The sequence below is a fragment of the Protopterus annectens genome, chromosome 3.part0, assembly GCF_019279795.1.
Source record: "Protopterus annectens isolate FY-2018-M chromosome 3.part0, PAN1.0, whole genome shotgun sequence".
In the NCBI taxonomy this organism is placed as follows: Eukaryota; Metazoa; Chordata; order Ceratodontiformes; family Protopteridae; genus Protopterus; species Protopterus annectens.
This window is the reverse complement of record NC_056731.1, coordinates 1,486,435,476-1,486,456,247: the sequence shown is the minus strand read 5'-3', so window position 1 is coordinate 1,486,456,247 and position 20,772 is coordinate 1,486,435,476.

Below are 20,772 nucleotides of genomic sequence, written 5' to 3'. Positions count from 1 at the left end.
AATGCTTGCTGCAATCTGTAGTATACTGTGCATGGTAGACTTAAGTGCAAAAGTTAGGATAATAGAGTTGCATAATTGTGTTATTGCATTGTATGTCACATATGAAGGCACTAATCTTATCTCTTTTTGTCTCACCTCAACTCTTATCTCTATTTTTAATTTTCTTATTTTTATTGTGTTTAATTTTAGTTTTACCTTATTTTATTTTATAAACAATTTTATGTTATTTATATTTTATTTAATTTACTTTTTTTTGTACTTTTTTATGTGTCATCAAAATGTGTCCATGCTATTCATGTGTACCAAATCACTAAATGCTCCACAGCATAGCGAGGTAGGCCAGTCCCATTGGATCAGCCTACCCCCACTTCACCTGCTGTAGCACTGATTCCCTGCATGTCTAGGAGCCAACTTGACAGCACTACCTCTGCTGCTCCTGCACTACCTGCACCCTCAGGTAGTCCTGCCCCAGAGGCTGGTCTAGAGGTATTCTCTGGGAGCAATGGTGGAGATGCTTCTTTCATCATCTGCAGCAAGTTGCCAGGAATGGAATGTAGACTGATGCACCACACTGACTGTGCACACCTATGCCAGCTGTAGAGGCTCCTCTCCCTCATTTTGTGTAGTATTGGAGGAGAAGATTTCAAGCACTCCAGCCATGAGTGGAGTGAGGTGACAAAGATGACAGCCCACTGAGTGAGAACTTAATTCTCACTATCTCCCAACTTGATGACCGTGGGCTTTGGATGTTCCCATCCTCACCCCAATCATGGTGGCCCCAAACTTTTTTATCCATCACTGTCCCTGCCTCTTGTCTTGTTTGTCTTGTCTGTCTGCAATTAATTTCTTACCTACCCAACTTACCTGATTCACACATACCTACATCTCTTCCCCAACATTCCTCTCTCTCTGAAATAAAAATTAAATAGGCACCTCTCCCACACAAAAAAAATATATATTCCCATGCATAGCTCTCTATTTCACACGTGTGTTTGTGACGCATTTTATTTTGTTTAAATGGCTATACAATATAATTGTATTGTGGTCATCCCTCTCTCTGCAGGTGGCAGTCCAAATTCACTTAATATTTTGCACATAGGTTCAGTTCAAACTGGTAAGGAAATGGATAGCTATGATTCTTTCCTACCTCCCTGCTGCATATTCCTGTCCTGCTTTCCCTTTGTTCTTCCCCTCTGCTTCTTCCCCATTTCACCACTTTCCTATCTACCCCATTTTAACACCTTTAATCTGGTCAAAAAATAGAAACACACACAACACATATAAGTTGGTGCAAAAGCAATGGATCCCTGCACTTTTTTGAGCTCCATGTTTGTGCAGAAGAGTACATCATGCATCAATGCACAGCAACTGTGATTGGCAGTAAACTGCTGCAGTTACCTCCGCGCAATACCACATAACACTGCAGTGCTATGTCAACACAAAGCAACACATATACTATATATAATTCATGTCATTGCATTGTCACTATGTAATTTCAAGTATGTAAAAGTATTAGATACACTTGGATTTGAACCCAGTATCATCTGGCTCCAAAAAGCAATGTATCATTGCATTAACACTTGCTGTCACAGGGTCAATTAAACAGCAAGTGTATTTCATAGACTCAATACTAACTGTCAGACTTTAGCAACATGGCTTCTGTTTGCGTACTGCTTAGCTACTAGCAAATGTGTATCTTACATACACTTTGCCAACCATCTCACAAACTTGCTACTGAAATGTACATATTATTCTGCTTTACTGCTGTTTACTGTCCAGTTCCTGTGTATGACATGAAATTACATGTGTAAACGTTACAAGCTGAGGGACCAATCCAACAATATATCACATATTTGCAACACATCCATGTGTTGCCATCCCCCAAGCACTGCAACCCTGGTGTCTTAGTACTTTTTCCACACACTTATATTGCCTACAGTACAATATCAAATGTTGTGTAATATGCAATTCACATCAATCTGGTAACATGCAGACCTACAACAATTGACCCATATGCCTAAACACCGTTAGCTGCAAGGCTAGGGAAGGAATACACATGAACCTTATCCGCAAGAACATAGCTGACCTTCAACACACTAGACACAACCCATTTTGTTTTTGTCATGCGTAGATCTTGCTTACTGAACCTTGTGGACCTCTTTGATACTGATCTCAAAGACCTGGATTAGGGATAACAGGCCATACTGCCTAGGTGGAGTTTTCCAAAGCCTTTGACACTATCCCTCATTCATGTCTCATAGTCAAGATCTCCCATGTGGGATTTAAGCCATTCAGTAGTAGATGGATAGCCAACTGGCTTACTGACAGAACACACACTCTCAAAGTTGGAGACTGCACCCCCACCACTAGCTGCTTACCATTAGAATACAAAAAGAATCTCTGCTGGGCCCTCAACTGTTTGCAAACTACTTCAATGAAGTGCAGGCAATGTCAGATGGATTGTGGTTTACCAAGACTGCAGGTTAACAGGATGCACTCATATAGAGTCCTGCAGTGATTGTAACATATGACCCACACAAATGATTGGTGCCAAACTCACAGACTGAAAATTAAAGCATACAATGTATCATTGTCCCTTTTAGCAATGGAGTACCCCTGCTAATTATGATATACATAGTACTCCTCTAAGCTGAAACACAGCATTGTGAGACTTGGGAACACATGCTGATACCAATCTACACTTTCATCGCTGTGTCCATAGTGGTGACACATATATTCTGCATTGTGCATCTCATACATATGGATATCATGTCCAAGAGAAGGGTGGTCATATATCTGCTGCTATCTACCTTTATCAGACCACTAATTGAGTACTATGCTACCTTCTGTCTGTACCTCACCAGACACCTGCAGCAACTGGAGATAACACAGGTTTGTGCCTGGGAGAATCCAGGGCCTCCAACTGCAACATACATGGAAAGACTGAAAGACCTGTCACTGTACTCAGTATCATGCAGACTGCTGACAGGTGACTTATGCCTAGTCTACAGTCCAGTCTCAGACCATGCTCTACTGGAAATGTTGGACATCTGCAAATCAAATGGGACAAAAGTAACTTGCCCCAGGGTCCTCAACCTATCCCGTGACATAAACAGAACATGCTGAAGAAACAGATATATCACCCAGCAATACACACTCCTCTGTAATTGTCTCCCACTGTGTGTGAAGCAGTCCTCCTCAATGACCCTGTTCAAGTGCAACCTTGACTATTGTTTGGGTGACTGTAAAGTCACCTCTGGTGTGGCACCTATGTCCTCATGAACAGAGCCAGTTGGTGTTTCTCACAAAATCACCCTGCTAAAAGTGACCATCTAACTATGGACAATAAGGGTATTTGTGTTTTTACACAGCTAGACTTGTAAATTCCCTAGAGCCATTAGGCTAGTAGCCTTCTATGAACCTATACAGGCCTCCCAACATCTTGTCTCCCACATGGCCTGTTGATGTCATCTACTATAAGTTGACCTTCACTCTTATAGAAGTCAGACTTATGCAGTGGAACTTGTGTACAATGTTGTGTTTTGCAGTCTGTGTGCTTAGATAGGTAGGGGTTCTGTTCTCACTGCAGTCATTTTGGTGTGTGTGCCAGCTGTTTCTTGATATTACAGAGAGCATTTTACACCAGCATGTGGGACACTGTTATATTTCCTTTAATAGACACTGCTAATGTCATCAGCTATAAAATGTTGCCTGAGACTTCAGAACTCATTGTAAGCACTACATAAGCTGCAAATTACTACAGCACTCAACTTTCCTCACTTGTCTAGTGGAAAGCAGTTTTTAGTACTTAATAAATAAGCACTTATCCAGGCATGTCTAAGGGTCAGCTCCCAATGATTTCCCCTGTCTACCTGATGAATCTGGGCATCTTGGGGCAATGCAGCAATTGCCTCATGTACACAGACAACACTCTCCTCCTACCACATAACACTACAACCTGTGAGAGATGCACTTATATAGCCAAACTGGAAGCAAAGCTCTCTTCACCCAAGACTGGACTAGACAGTCAAGAGGAGAGGGTAAACACTTGCACCACACCACACTCATTACATAGTCCCTCAAAACCCACACCACCAAAACACACACATAGAAACACAAAACACACACCTACATTCACGGAGGCTCTCAATAAAAACCTGCCCAAGCATCAGGGACATCCAAAGCATAAACGCAAGCAAACTCCACCACCCAACACAACCCAAATGACACATAGCCCACAAACTCAGTGTGCCACTCAACCACAGCCCATAAGGCATAACAACGTACCCAACACTCTAGTCATAGGTGACTCTATAGTCAGGCACACTGATGCTCCACTCATTAGACTAAACAAGGAGAAAGTTACTGTAAGCTGCCTGTCAGGTGCCAGGATCCGCCACATAATGCATGCACTCAGGTCACTCCACAATAAATACAAATATGACACTGTCATTGTCTATGTTGGTGTGAATGACCTGAGAAGTACCTCCCTGGACTACATGAAAAGAGACATGGAGGAGCTCTCTGATCTTGTATCCCAGGCAGGTATGACCCTAACCCTGAGTAGCATCCTGCCATCACCCAGAATGATACCACAGTACAAGGACAAAATGATTGACTTCAACAATTGGCTAAGCTTCTGGTGTCATTCTAAGGGGATCCAGTATTTGTCTGCCTGGGACGAGATGATTGACAGACCACAATGCTTTGCCAGAGATGGCCTGCATCTTTCGCCCTTAGGATTCCAGATACTGGCTAAGACTCTTGCCACCCCTATAGTGCCTTTTTTGGCAAGGTTCAAATGACAAATTCACCACCATAACCAGTACAAGCAAGCAAAATCTGAGGTTAATGCTACTCAGTGCTAGAAGTCTAAACCTCAAAATGCACTCACTCGACGCACTCCTTAAAATGGAGAACATTGACATCTGTGCAGTGACAGAGACCTGGTTCAAAGCTCCAGAGAGCACCCCTGCATTACCAGGCTTCAATTCATACCACACCTTTCGGCCACCTAACCCAGGAAGAAGCACTAAAGGCGGAGGTGTGTCCATATTCATTAAGGATATCCACACCTTCAGGCTAGTTGCACAGCATAATGCATCCGAGATTATCCAAGTGCAACTAACTCTGTGCAAGACCGCAATCCAAATTGTAGTTTGCTACAGACCCCCCACCATGCCCCAGGATTCACACTCCTCATTTCTTGATACACTGGAAAGTATTAGGGTACAACCCAATGCCCTAATAATGGGCAATTTCAACTACCCCACCATTAATTGGGAAAACTACTCATGTACCAACTCTTTTGCTCAACATTTTCTAGAATTCATAAATTCTAATGCCTTGGATCAACTTATTCACACCCCCACCAGGGGCAGCAATATCCTAGACCTGGTCATCACCAACATGGGAAACCGGTGTTCCACACCAGAGGTCAATTCCTCGTTGGTCAGATCCGACCACAAGCTAATCAGCCTAGACATCCACATCCCACCCCCAGCCCCAATTAGGGAAACCATCATAAAAAACTTCTCAAAAGCCAACTTCACACTTCTTAAGACAGAAGTGGCAAACTTCATGACACCCATGCAGACGGACAATAGAGGTATGACTGCCGAATCCTACACAAATGCACTTTATAAGCACTTACACGAGTGCATGGATCATGCAATCCCTAATAGAACCAAGATGTTATCCTCCAGAAAAAGGAAGCCAATCTGGTGGTCCTCTGCCATAAACAAACTCTACAACAGAAGAAAGAAACTGTTGCAAAAAAGAGTAAAATCCCATGACTGGAGGAACTCCCTGGTCAACCTCAGTAAGAAGTTGAGATCCCTCATAAAATCCTCCAAAGCTAGTTACGAAAACAAAATTGCCGCTGACTCTAAAGACAACCACAAAGCATTCTATAGCTATGTCAAGAATCTAAATGGGAACACTCAGATCTGCTCTGAGGTACAGCATAATGGCACTAAATATACAGAACCAACTGATATTGCCAACATCCTAGCAGATAGGTTCAGTGCTAACTTTACCTCCCTCTCACCCCCTAGAGGGCCCATCTCTATACCAGAAGAATGCAAAGTTCCTATAATCATGGCTGCACAGGTAAAAAACACACTCTCCAAAGCCAAGAACATAGGTTCATAGGTTCATAGGTTCATACTAGGCTATCTGCCCAAGGGCATTTATAAGCCTAGCCCATAGTTATGTGGCTTTCGCCACCCCTTTAGTTTGAATAAAAACTATGCCTATCATTTTTCTGTGCCTCTGTCAAGCAGTGACACTGAAGTGATCCCTGGGGTATATCTGCGATCTCCCATCCATTGGTCAAGATTCCTCTTGAACAAGGCCAGCGAGGTGCTCTGCCTCACATGTACCGGGATTTTGTTCCACAGCATAGGGAGTCTCTGGGTGATGAATCTGTCCCTCCTGCACGTTCTATTTATAACTATGTCAAGGTTTAAGTCTCCCGCCCTTGTGGTTCTGAGGGATCTAGATTTTTTGAGGTGAAGCATATTCATCAAATCTGGGTTTGACATGGCCTTATATGTCAGGCACAGGTCACCTCTGAGCAAGAGGTATGAGACTGAATAAAGCTGGAGTTCTTTCAGTCGGGCAGCATAAGACATATTTTTGAGACCCTTTATCCTTTTGGTGAGGAACTTTTGGGGCCTTTCAAGCTGCATCAGGTGTCTGGTCAGATACATTCCGAACGGGCATTGTACTCAATCATAGGTCTAATGAGTGATGAGTACAGGGGACGATGACCTCCTTGATCTAGATGTGAATCCCTTCATGATCAGGTGGGCGATATAGAAGGTTTTCCTAACTACTTTAGCAACATGAGTGTCAAACGAAAGACTACTGTCAACTTGGGTCCCCAGATCCCTGATGACTTTTCTGTGCTCAGTGGATTGTCACCTATATGGTAGCTAGGGGTAACCTTGTTTTTCCCGATGGGTATGACTATGTATTTTTTGGCGTTTAACTTCAGGCCATGGCTCTGGCACCAGTTATCCATTTCTGTGAGGCCCTTCTGGAGGATATCTGTGTCAGATGTGTTTTCGACTATGGCGCCCAGTTTGCAGTCATCTGCAAACTTTGTCAGCCATAACCCTCCTGTGTTTGCTTGTACTTCAGAAAAGTAGATGCCGAACAAGAGTGGACCCAGGACTGAGCCCTGTGGGACACCACTTGTGACAGGCTTTGAGTCTGACATGGCTCCAGCAACTCTGACCCTGTGGGTTCTGTCGCTTAGCCAGTTTGCAACCCATCTTGTGATGTATGGGTTTACATTCAAGCTGATGAGTTTTTCGATGATACCTGAGTGGGGTATTGTGTCAAAGGCCTTTGCCAGGTCGAGGTAGGCTGTATGGACTGCCTTTCCCTCATCAATGGCCTTGGTGACTGTCTCGAAAAAGTCAACCAAGTTTAAGAGGCAGGATCTGCCTTTGACAAAGCCAAACTGGGTTGGATCCAAAGTCTGCAAGTTCCCTATGTCTTTATTTATGAGTTCCATTATGATCCTCTCCATGGCTTTGCAGATAAGGCTTGTCAAGCTAATGGGGCGGTAATTTCCAGGGTCTGTGGAGGCACCGCCCTTATGAAGTGGGACCACAGTCGCCGTGCGCCACTCCTTGGGTACGTATCCTGAGGTGAGGCTAAGATTAAACAGCTGTCCTAACTGTGGGTTTAATTCCTCGTTGAGTTCATGAAGCACACAGCCGGGGACACCATCCGGTCCCATGGATGCTGTGTTTTTTGCCTTAGTGAGGGCAGTTCTCACCTGGGCGTTGGAGATGTTTGGGGGGCTACAATCCTCTGGAATAGATATCTCTCCTTTTGGGGGGGAGGGGGGGTAGAAGTTTGCACCTAACCTGTCAGCCAGTATGTTAGCAATGTGTGTAGGTTCAGTAATTTTCACATCATTTTGAACTAATTCTGAGCATATCTGGGAGTTTCCTCCTAGGTTTCTAACATAGCTAAAGAAGGCCTTATGATTGTCTTTAGAGTCCTTGGCGATTTTTCTCTCAAAATTTGCCTTTGATGATTTTATGAGAGCTCTTAGTTTTTTACTTATAATGATCAAAGGTGTCTTACCTTTCAAGGATTTTGCTCTATCTTGTAGTAGCTTCCTCCTTTTGTTGTAGAGCTTGTTTATGGCTGGAGTCCACCAGACTGGACGCTTGCCTTTGGTACAGAGAGTCTTAGTTTTGTTTGGGATTGCCTGATCCATGCAGTCCTGTAGGTGCTGGTAGAAGGCATTTGTAAGTGATTCAGCGGTTTGAGTAATGTTTACCACTGGCTCAGGGGCCTTAAAGGAGACCACACTAGTTTTTAGAAGTGTGAAATCGGCTTTTGAGAAGTTTTTCACTGTGGTCTTTTTGTTTCAGGTGGGGGCGGGATGAGGACCTCCAGCGAGATTAGTTTATGATCTGATCTCACCAGTGAGGGGTATACTTCGGTGTTGAACATTTTGATCCCATGTTCGTGATGATGAGATCAAGTATGTTTTCACCTCTTGTGGGGATGGTGACTAGTTGTTCCATGGCATTTGAGTTTATGAACTCCAGGAATCTTTGGGTTAGAGTGTTCGGGCTTGAGTAGTGTTCCCAGTCTATATTAGGGTAGTTGATGTCACCTAGTATGATGGTGTTTGGAGATACATTTATCCCCTCCAATGTTTTCAGGAAGGCCATGTGAGGTTCCTGAGTTTGAGAGGGTGGCCTGTAACATGCTACAAATTGCAGAGCAGTCTTGCCTATGGTTAATTGCACCTGGATGGTCTCCGATGCATCGTGCGTTGCCACCAACCTTGAGGTGTGGGTGTCCTTTATGAATATGGACACCCCCATCCTTTCTTGGTGTTGTCCGGATTTTGGGGCCGGAACGCATGATATGAGGTGAAACCTGTTAGTGCTGGGGTGCTCTCAGGAGCCTTGAACCAGGTTTCTGTCACAGCACAGACATCGATGTTCTCCATATTGAGAAGGGTCTCGAGTGCGTGCATCTTGAGATTGAGACTTCTGGCATTGAGCAGCATTACCCTTAGTTTTTTTCCTTTTTGGTGTTCTAGGGTGGTAGGTTTAGAATTTGAGCCTTGCCTAAAAAAGGCACTATGGGGGTGGCAAGAGCCTTTGCCAATATCCAGAAGCCCAGCATCCATGGGACCTGACAATATCCCAGGCTGCGTTCTACACGAACTACAGCATGAACTGGCACCCTACCTAAGTACCATGTTCAATCATAGCCTCACCTCAGGCTTTGTACCCACTGAATGGTGCACCGTGACAGTTATCCCACTCCACAAAGGGGGAGCCACGACGGACCCCGGGAACTACCGCCCCATTAGCCTGACAAGCCTGGTCTGCAAGGCCATGGAACGTATCATCATGGAAGTCATAAACAAAGACATTGGTAATCTCCAAACTCTGGACCCTACTCAGTTTGGATTTGTAAAAGGCAGATCATGCCTCCTAAACCTGATTGACTTCTTTGAAGCAGTCACCAAAGCCATAGATGATGGTAACATGGTTCACACAGCTTATCTAGATCTCGCCAAGGCTTTCGACACCATCCCCCACTCTGGAATTATAGATAAGCTCACTAAACTAGGTATAAATCCCTATGTCATAAGATGGGTTGCTAACTGGCTCACGGACAGAACCCACACTGTGAAAGTAGCAGATTCCAAATCCGACATCAGACCAGTGACAAGTGGAGTACCACAGGGTTCAGTCCTGGGTCCTCTCCTGTTTGGTATCTACTTCTCTGAAGTGCAGGCCAACACAGAAGGTCTTTGGCTAACAAAGTTTGCAGATGACTGCAAACTAGGAGCCATAATCGAAACTCCTAACGATGTGGACAAACTACAAAAGGGCCTCACTGAGACAGATTCCTGGTGTCAAAGCCATGGCCTGAAGCTCAATGCCAAAAAGTGTATTGTCATCCCCTTTGGTAAAAACTCTATACCCATGAAGTACCACATAGCTGGTAGTCTACTTAATGCCAAAAATGTGATAAGAGACCTTGGGACACAGGTGGACAGTAGTCTCTCCTTTGATAATCACATTGCCACAGTGGTCAGGAAATCCTTCTACGTCGCTCATCTCATCACAAAAGGATTCTCATCCAGAAAAAAAGAGGTCATTGATCCCCTCTACTCATCACTCATTAGACCCATTATAGAGTACAACGCCCCTTTTGGTATGTACCTCACAAGACATCTACAACAACTGGAAAGACCACAGAAATACCTCACAAAGAGGATTACTGGCCTCAAACAGATGCCCTATGCAGACCGTCTCAAAAAACTACAGCTTTACTCCATCGCATATCGCCTACTCAGGGGTGATCTCTGCCTAACATACAAAGCTATGTCAAACCCAGAGCTGTTGGACATGCTCCACTTAAAGAAATCCCAATCCCTCCGAGCTACACGCTCTAGGGACCTTAACCTTGTCACCACAATAAACAGAACATGCTGGAGGGATAGATTCCTGTCCCAGAGACTTCCCATACTCTGGAACAGACTACCTATCTATGTCAAACAGAGCTCCTCATTAGCACTCTTCAAGAAAAATCTTGATGATTGGATGGGAAATGGGAAATTCACCCCGGGGATCACTTCTGTGGCTCTGCTCGACAGGAGCATAGGAAAATAATTTTCTTGGGTGGCGAAAGTCAGGGTACATTTTTTGGCTAGGCTTGTATGGGCCCTAGGGCTGATAGCCTAGTACCTACTTATGAACCTATGAACCTATGAGACACTTCATGTCAGACTTGAGCTGTGGCACTTGACTTAAATCCAGATGTCTGTGATTTGTGTACCCAGGTAGGCAGGGGTTCTATTCTCACTGCAGTCATCTGCGTGTTTGTGTGTATGAGCTCTTGTTTGACATTATAGAAAGCTTTTTACACTAGCATGTGGGACACTGTTAATACCATATTCTCAACAGACACTGCTGATGTCATCAGCTATAATGTGTTGTCTGAGATACTCCCAGTCAGACTTCTGCTGTGGGACTTGCATAAAGTACTGATTTCTATATTCTGTGTAGTTAGATAGGTTGGGGTTGTATTCTCATTACAGTCAACTGGTTGTCAGTGTGTGTAAGCTCTTGCTTGATATTACAAAGAACATTTTACACCAGCATGTGGAACACTGTTATTACCATATTTTTAACAGACACTGCTGATGTCATCAGCTATAAAGTGTTGTCTGAGCCCCACCAAATGAGACTTGAGCTGTGGCACTTGACTAAATACAGAAGTGGGTAGCATGTGCAGTTAGGTGTTCAATTCTCATGGCAGTCAATTGTGTGTGTGTGTGTGTGTGTGTGTGTGTGTGTGTGTGTGTGTGTGTGTGTGTGTGTGTGTGTATGTGTGTGTGTGGTTTTGCTTGACATTATATAAATCCTTTTAAACCAGCATATGGGACACTGTTATTAACATATTATCCTCAACAGACACCACTGATGTCATCAGCTATATCAAATTTTTGGATATGCAGTACTCCCACTTATCCTATACCAGACTGACATGCCTTTAATTCTACCCACATACATCATGGCATGGTTTGTATGCCCTGTGTTATCTTGCTGAGAAAGCCCTGTGGTCTCTCCAGATGCAGCATGTGTCTGGTTAGGTACATGCAAAAGAGAGCATTATACTCTATTACTATTCTGATGAGGTCTGACTACAGTGCTGCCATACAATCCTAAGATCTGAATATGATGAGGTAACTTATGATGTGTACAACATAGACTTTCAATACCAGTGTGAACACTTGGTAGTCATAGTTCAGACTGCTATCTACATGCTTTGCTAGTGCTTGCATAACTGGGTGTCAGCAAAGCAGGACTGTCAGTGCTGTGATTAACATGGACTTCCAATTTCATATGGACAACATAGAAAAATGCACATTTCTGCATTGTGTGTCTTTGTCACTGTTCATTTGTCTGTGTTAGCTCCTCCTGTACTATATTATCATCATTGATGGACTCATTGACTGCACCCAATATGCAAGAAAAAGGAAATATGGTAAGCCAAAGGCCAAATACTTTAGCCTCAACTGTCAAGAAATAGAAGTCCAAATAGTGAAGGGCCAAGCACAGATCCCTGGGGTTTGCCAATGGTGACGGCTATATTAGTACAGGTTCATTCACCAACTTTCACAGTATGTGTTCTGGCAGTGAGCCAAATGGTTACCCATCTACTGATATAAGGGTTAATCCCCAGGTGGGAGTGTTTCTCAATGATACCTTCATGGGGGATTGTGTCAAAACCCTAGGCCAGATCATTATAGGCATTATGCACTGTCTTACCTTCATTTAGACCTATCACACATAATCAATGGCCTGTGACAACATCACAGATCACCTATGACATGACTCAGCACATGCACCTTCCTGTTATGGTTGAATACACACTTCAACACACCCTTCACACAGACTATGTTCCCATACAAGGGTGTACATCAACATGCATCCATCTGAGTTAGGGAAAACACCTGATGCATGCATGTATAGAGACATCTTGACTCTCGTGACCTGTGAGGTAGACCAACATGTCATCATGGACCTCTTCTACATGTACACTAGTTATATTCTGGCTGTGTGCAACAGATCTGTGTTAGTTGTTAATGCTACTCCATGTCTGTTACATCTGCTAGATGCCCTCAAAGAGGTCATCGAGAGCATGCATGATAACAACAGTATCATCTTGTGGAATTTGACCAGGTCAAGGTATTTGACTCAAATCCACACTGAGGTATTCAAACAACACTGTCATATGTGGCCATAAACAGCTATATCACCAAATGAGTAGACCAGTGTATTACATATGTGGCATCTGATTATGTTGAAATGCGTGAAGTGACCTATATTTCAGGTCCAGTGATCAGGTCCATATATCAGGGCTGTTCACTAGGCCCTTTGCTGTCCATTAATTAAATGGTGGACATCACAGATGACACATGCTGTGTCCAAACAGTTGCCTGAAAGACTGCAGACTGTGGGCAATCATTGACTCCAAATATGAAATTAGTGTAATACAGACATTATCAACAGATACCAAACACTGCTGCCACAGCCATGACAACACCTGCATTGACAAGAAAACTGGGGAGATTTGTTAAGTCAAAAAACAAACACACCACTCAGTTATAATGTGGACATATATTCAACCAATAGGTATGTGACCCATCTGCTGGGGTAGATGGTAAATGGTACATCCACCAGCATCTGGTCACAGTGCTGACTACTCCTTTGAATATAACACAAGTAATGGGTATGTGAAGGACATCTACATCAGAAGCCTTAATTCCTTCATCTTTCATAGCCTTCATCACACCAGTAACTGTGTACAATATGCCCTTCTTTATGTACCTCTCTACACATATTCCAGTGATGTGTAACTAAAGAATACCACCTTTGTCACAGTGAGCTGTCACTCAGCTTATTGGCCATACCTATTTATTCTTTTTGTAGAACATACATGACTGTCTGATGGTGCGGAACACCAATCAAGTTGTTACACCAGATGCATGTGAGCTACCTGTTCTGCGTATGCACACACTACATACATAGGTGTTTGACAACATTAATGGCATGTACATAATTTGTGACAGTGTGGATTGTGCCATCTCTCTCTCTCACTATATATATATATATATATATATATATATATATATATATATATATATATATATATATATATATGCCATGCACACCAGTCCAGTGGCCTGTATTCCCCATACTGTCACATACAAATATAGCAGTACCCCTCATAATACCACTACCGAATTTTACAGTGGCAGGACAGTGTGCATGGTTGTCTTCATAGAGCGTGGTTGTATCATAATAGTTGTTCAAATGTGTGTGTGAGTGTGTGTGAGTGTGTGTGTGTGTGTGTGTGTGCGTGTGTGTGTGTGTGTGTGTGTGTGTGTGTGTGTGTGTGTGTGTGTGTGTGTGTGTGTGTGTGTGTGTGTGTGTGTAGACTCATCTTTGATTACTTTACATCACATGTGTTATGTCAGGAGCATGGAATTACTGGTGGTATTATTTTGATATTGTCCATGATTGTGGTTAGGTCTTGTAAAGTTTTCCACAACTTCCCAATATGCACCCTACACCAATTGTATGTCAGATCCCTGATAAATGTCCTCTGCATTATTCACATAAGGATGCTAATCTCACACAGACATCTTTCCCATTGTTATGTCACCTTGCGTGATAGTCATATAAAACACATGTTCACTGTACAGTCCCTATTGTACCATATATATATATGTGATTAGTGTTGCTGCTACAACCATCTTCCATTGACATGCCCTCCTCAGCTGTATATGAGGAAGTTTCACCTGTCCTCCTTGCCTGTTTTCATTCCTACAATTCATCTATGTGTCCCTATTCAATACACACACACTCACACTTAACCTGAGTGTTCATTTTACATGAGAGTCCATGTCTCATTAAAGCTCATTTGCACAGCTTCAGTACAGAATGCAAGGAATGGAATATCAGCACACTCTGCACTGTAGGTGCACTTTCCTGTATTGTGTTTGTACCATATACTTCACATTCATGCCTCTGAACTGTCCAGATATTCACAGGATGCCCAGCTGTTTCCATTATCAAACTTGTGGCTTTCTGACATATCACTGGGATGATCTCAAGACTGATGTGAGTCAATATTACATAGATTTAAGTTCATATCTATTGAGTGTCCTGATTTGTGCAAAATGTCCAGTTTTTGTCTCATATTTTTGATCTTTTCCTCAGAATATTTTGGTTTTCTGGCAAATCATTGGCATGTCATTGTGGATTAAAGTTAGAAACTGATGACAGACATTTGAGTTTCAAACTTTATGATCTTCAGAAAGTTCATGCTACTGTACAGCCTATTATTCCATCAACTTTCTCTTTTTTTTTAAACAAGAAACATCTTTATTAAATTATCATGTATGACATAGGCCATGTTACATTTATATAAATGAAAATAAACCATAGTGACACAATCTCAGTTGCAAACATACATTCTAAACTGTGCTGACACAACTGTAGCTGCAAACATTATACCTTACTTTTAACATATCCTGTCATTGTTAGTCAACCATTACATAGCTCATTCAAATCCTGCCTTCTTTTAAACCTTGCTCCTCCTCTGCATGTACTGATCCCACATTTCCCAATTTTCCTATGCATTTTGCTTCTACCCTTTTCTAAAGATTCCACTTCCAATTGTTTTATCACTGTTACTATCTTTGCTGCATCTAAAGTTGTTTTAGACTTTGATTTCCATTTTCTAGTAATTGTTTTTTTGGCAGCCATCATAATTTGTGGCAACTTTATGTTATATTCCATCTTTCCATACAGACTACATTTTACTGGTCCTATGTTGACATTGTAGCCACCTCCCCCCCCCCCCCACACACACACACACACACATTATCTCTATTCCATCTCTTCTTGTCTGTATCCAGTTAGCAAAAAAGTTCTTGTAGACTCCTTCTTTATCCCTGTTTGTATCATATGTGTTTTCTATTGCCCATTGTACACTTTCTTCCCTTCCTCAGATCCGTCTACCTATCCTGCTTTTTATCACTTACTGTGTTATTGCCTACAACCCATGAAATATAGCTGCTTCTCCTGTCTTTTCTACCACTAGCTTGTCGTCCATTTCTCCCTTTAGGTAGCTTCCCTCCATCTCTAATATTCAGTTTTGTATATTGTAATAGAACAAGGTCTCCTCCCATAATCTTTAACTTTTCTTGTATTCTCCTACTTCTGATAGGATTTTACAACCCCAATCCAATGTTCCACATAATTAGCTGCATTTTCCTTACTGTCTTTGCCCATTCCTCCCAGATTTCCCATTTGATGCCATCCATCATAACCCTTCCTGCAACCCTAAGCCACAAGCTGAAATTAGCGTTTTTTTTTTGGTAGCTGCCAACAATCAAATCTATGTTCCCTATCCCTGGCCTCCAGATCCCTATCTTTGGGGTCTTGCATGTGCTTGGGTAAGAGCTGGACATGTCCCTTTTAAGATTTTCTTTTATTCCGTTCCAGTGTCCCTCACACTAATACATTGCATGCCAACCCTTTAGTGATGCCATAATCATATTGTTAATTAAACCAATCTCATTCATTGCTCTCCCCATACACACTATCATTCACCACTCTGGTGTACCAGTTTAATTTGAGTGACAGTCCAACATTTTTCATTTAATTACTTTCTGCAATTTACTGCTCTTTGCCTTTGCTACTTATACACCACCCTTCCTTTGTTTCATATTTGTCTGAGAGTTGTCCTTTTCCTGAGATATTCCATGTTTCCCCTAGTGCATTCCTTTTCATGCCACTCAGATGCTGCATCATGCCATTATTTTTTACTGCAGTTTGATATACATCATTAGGTAGTTATGAAAAATATATCACCTTGTAAGCTTGCCGCTAGGCCCCCTTGACTGAATTAACCAACATTACCTTGTGAACTGATTCAAGTCCCTTATATGGTTTGCTATGTTTTGATGTAGTTTACCCTGGAGCATGTCTCACAAAGTAAGGATCTCTTTCATTTAATACATCCTTTAAGATCTGTCTGTACTTATCTACCTTTAAGGGCCCATACCTGCCATTATTTATTGCCTCTCTCTTTCTTTAGACACTTTCAGTAATTCATTAGTCCTGCCTTCCACCTCTTCAACTTTGCCAACCATCATAATGTTTCTGTTCAGCTCCTTAGTACCTCATTTGTCCAGCAGTTCAATTTTGAGTTGCCCAAACAGTCCCTCACACTGTCCAAGCAGTTAATTTCTGCATAGCCAGAACCATTCTTTTCACTGCCTTTCCATCTCCTTAGAGCTCACCCTTGTCTGCCTCTGTTTCATCTTTTTCTTTCACTTTTTTGTGCCCAAATCTCCCTTTGCAGAGGCTTCTCATACCTCCGCCCCTTTGATTATCTCACTTGCTTTCCCTCCACCATTTTGCTTCTTTTCACCTCTCCTTGTGGCTACTTTTGTTCATAGGTTCATAGGTATATACCAGGCTAACAACCACCAGGGCCTTTATAAGACTGGTTATGCAACCAAACCCAATTGTGTCTCCATGTACATGTTCTATTTATAGTGCAGGCAAAGTTTAAATCCTTGGATCTAGTGTTTCTAGAACTGTTCATTTTGTGGATGTGAAAAAGATCCATCAAGGCTGGATCTGAGGATGTCTTATATGGCAGGTACAGAGTGCCTCTCTAAGAGACTGAGTGGAGAGATAGGGCCTTAAGATGATCTGTGTAGGACACTGTGTTAATACCCTAGATTTTCCTGGTGAGGAACCTCTGTGGACATTCTAGCTATTATAAATGCCTGGTCAGGTAGATGCTGAAAGGGGCATTGTACTCAATGATGTGTCTGATTAGGGCAGAGTAAAGTGATACTAGAACTTTCTTGGACCTGGATGGCATACCCTTACTTAAAAGATGGGCAACATAGAATGACTTTCTTTCTGTCTTGGCTACATGATCTTTGAATGCAAGATTACTGTCTACATATATTCCCAGATCCCTAAGTACCAGGTCAGTTCTTAGGGTTTTTTATCAATGGAGTAATTGGCTTGTGTGGACAGTTTCCCAAAGGTCATTATAATGCGGTTCATATTAGAAGCTCGAAGGTCCTGTTCATCGAATACAAAAAGAGCGACACATATTTACTGAACCTCGAATACAACGAACACCGTAAACTGTGAAATTTGAAATCACAAATTTTCATACTCGGCCAACCCCACCGCCTGCGACATACTACCTACCCAAACAAAATAAATAAACCACATACATGCACGATATCTATGCACTTACCTTAACCCACACCCTAACCCTAAGGTCCGTAACTATCACACACTTACCCTACAGAGATATACCCAAACAAAATAAATAATCCACACACATACACTTAACAAAACCTTACTTCTAACCCTACATTAAACCTTACATACATTACCTATCTATGCACTTACCTTAACGCATACCCTAGCCCTAAGGTCCATAACTATTGCACACTTATCTTATGGGGCTATACCACAGACAGGCCAACTATGACGAATCGACATTTCGAATTTCCCGGTTTTGAACTTTCGCTGTTTTTGTGGTTTGTGCAATACATGTTGCTCTTTTTGTATTTGCTGAACAGGACCTTCGAGCTTATAATATGAACCCACTATAATGCCCTTCTTGGTACTGAGTTTTAAACCATGGCTTTGGCAGCAGTCATTCTTCTGTAGTAGGCCCTCTTCCAGAATGGTAGTATCAAGAGAAGACTCTATGGTAACTCCCAATTCACAGTCATCTGCGAACTTGATGAGCTACATGCCCTTGACGTCAGTGCTGGCTTCCAAGATGTAGATGTCAAACAGGACTGTGCCCAGCATGGATCCTTCAGGTACTCTGCTGATTACCAGTCTCTTGGTGGAGGTGATCTTACCAGTCTTGAATTCTTGGATCCAGTCAATGAGCCAGAAGGCAATCCAGAGAGCTATATAGGGATTTATGCCTAGTTCAGTGAGTTTGTAAACAATACCTGAGAGATGGATATTACTGAATGACTTAGCCAGGTCAAGGTAGGCAGTTTGCACAGTTTTCCCTCCTCCATTATCCTGGTGACTCTCTCAAAGAAGTCCGCCAGGTTAAGTAGACAAGACATTCCCTTGACAGAGCCAAACTGTGATGAGTCTAGTGTCTGTTGGTTGGCAAAGTCAATCATTTCTATGATGATTCCTTCCATGGCTTTGCATAATAACATGTCAAACTGATGGATTTTTAGTTTCTAGGGTAAGTCAACAGATTCCCTATGCTTCTGTGTTCAGTGAAGGTGTTGCCATTTACCACCAATTTGGTGCACATAGCTGAAGAAGGCCTTGTGGTTGTCTTTAGCCTGAGAGGCAACCCTGACCTCATAGCTGGCCATGTTGGACTTAATTAATACTATTAGTTTATTTTTTTAGTTTAATCATGAGCTCTTGTCTATGAGAGTAGCTCTTTCTGATTTTGGCCAAGAGTTTTTTTTTTCTTTTTTTATATACCTTGTTAGAGTTAGGATTCCACCAGTGCGGTTTGCTTTTGGTGTTTGTTAGGGGCTTACTTCTTGTAGATGCAGCAGTCTCTATGCAGCCATTCACGTGTTTGTACAAGGTTTCTGTGAATAATTCTGCACAGGCTGCTTTGATATTGGGGTTCAGGGACATTTACTTTTGACAAATTGTCACTCAGTAGGATGTAGTTTGTTTTATAATAGTTCTTAACTGTTACAGGTTTAGTTAGGTTTTCCAAGTTGATTTTTAATTTGAAGGAGACAATGTTGTGATTCAGCGTCACTAGTGATGACATAACACATGAGGAAGGATTGTCCAACATTCCCCCATGTTAGTGAATACTAGGTCCAGTACATTTGAACCTCTGGTTGGAGTGCACACTATCAGGTCCAAGGTATTTGTGTTAATAAAGTCTAGGAAATGTTGCGCTTGCAAGTATGAGGCAGTGTACATTTCCCACTCTACAGTGGGGTAGTCAAAGTTCCCCATGAATGGCGTAATTAGTTAGATGGTGAGTGCTTCCAGTAAGTCTATGTATGAGCTATGAGATTCTTAGGACATAGATGGTGACCTATATTTAGCTAGGATATGATAAGGGAACTCATCTGTGGTGACTTGCAAGTGGATGAACTCCAAGGCATCATCTTGTTTAACCAATCTGGAGGTATATTTGTCGCTGATGTAGACTGACTGAGACATCTCCTCATTTAGACCTTGTCTGTGCTGTTGCTGGTCTAAATGTGTGGATGGCAGGATGGCAATATAGCCTTCCACATGCCAAAGTACATTTTGTGGCTTTAAGCCAGATCTCTGTAAGGGCACATATTTCTATATTCTCCAATGCAAGAAGAGATTGTAGGGTGTGGAGATTATTGGTGAGGATCCTAGTACTGAGCAGTAACTTCACAAGTCAAAAGTCAAAGTCAAAAGTAACTTTGTCATTTAGATCTACACAAGCATACATTAAATGAGATTCCATGCAATCAGCTCATCATGGGACAGAAAAAAGAAATCACATACACAGAAAGACATAATTTAAAGCAACGTATAATACTACCACCATTTTATAAATCAACTCTACAATTAAGTATATAGTTATATATATTCCTAGGAGCAGACACTTAAGATACTAAAAATACACATCTAGCAGCAAAGTTCAAGTAATAGTATAGCACATGAACCATGTATCACATTATGGGTGAACAAGCACATATCTGTAGCAGCTGAAAAAAAATATTGCACCTGGGTTAGAAGTACAAATTATAATGGTTGGTTGGGCTTAATAAATAATGGATAACGTAATATCACGCAGTGAATGGGAAGTCCAGACTTCTTTACCTGTCAGTGATCAGACTTAATGTTGCAATTAAAAAGTCTGATCACCTTCAGATAAAAAACGCCTTTAAATCTAATTGCCCTGCATCAAATACTGTGGTATCTTTTAACCAATAACATGCTCATACACCAAACATTTGCAGTATAAGTTGCATCATTTAGCATTTTGGTGCCTCCCTTTAGGCTTCACAATGTATAAAGATCCTGGATTTTGGGCAGACTAATGCCAGTTATCCTCTCAGCAACTCTCACCACTCTTTGCAGTGATTTCTTATCTGTGACCGAACAGTTCCCATACCGTAACGAAACACTGGATCTTAGGATGCTTTCAGTTGCTGTTCTGTAA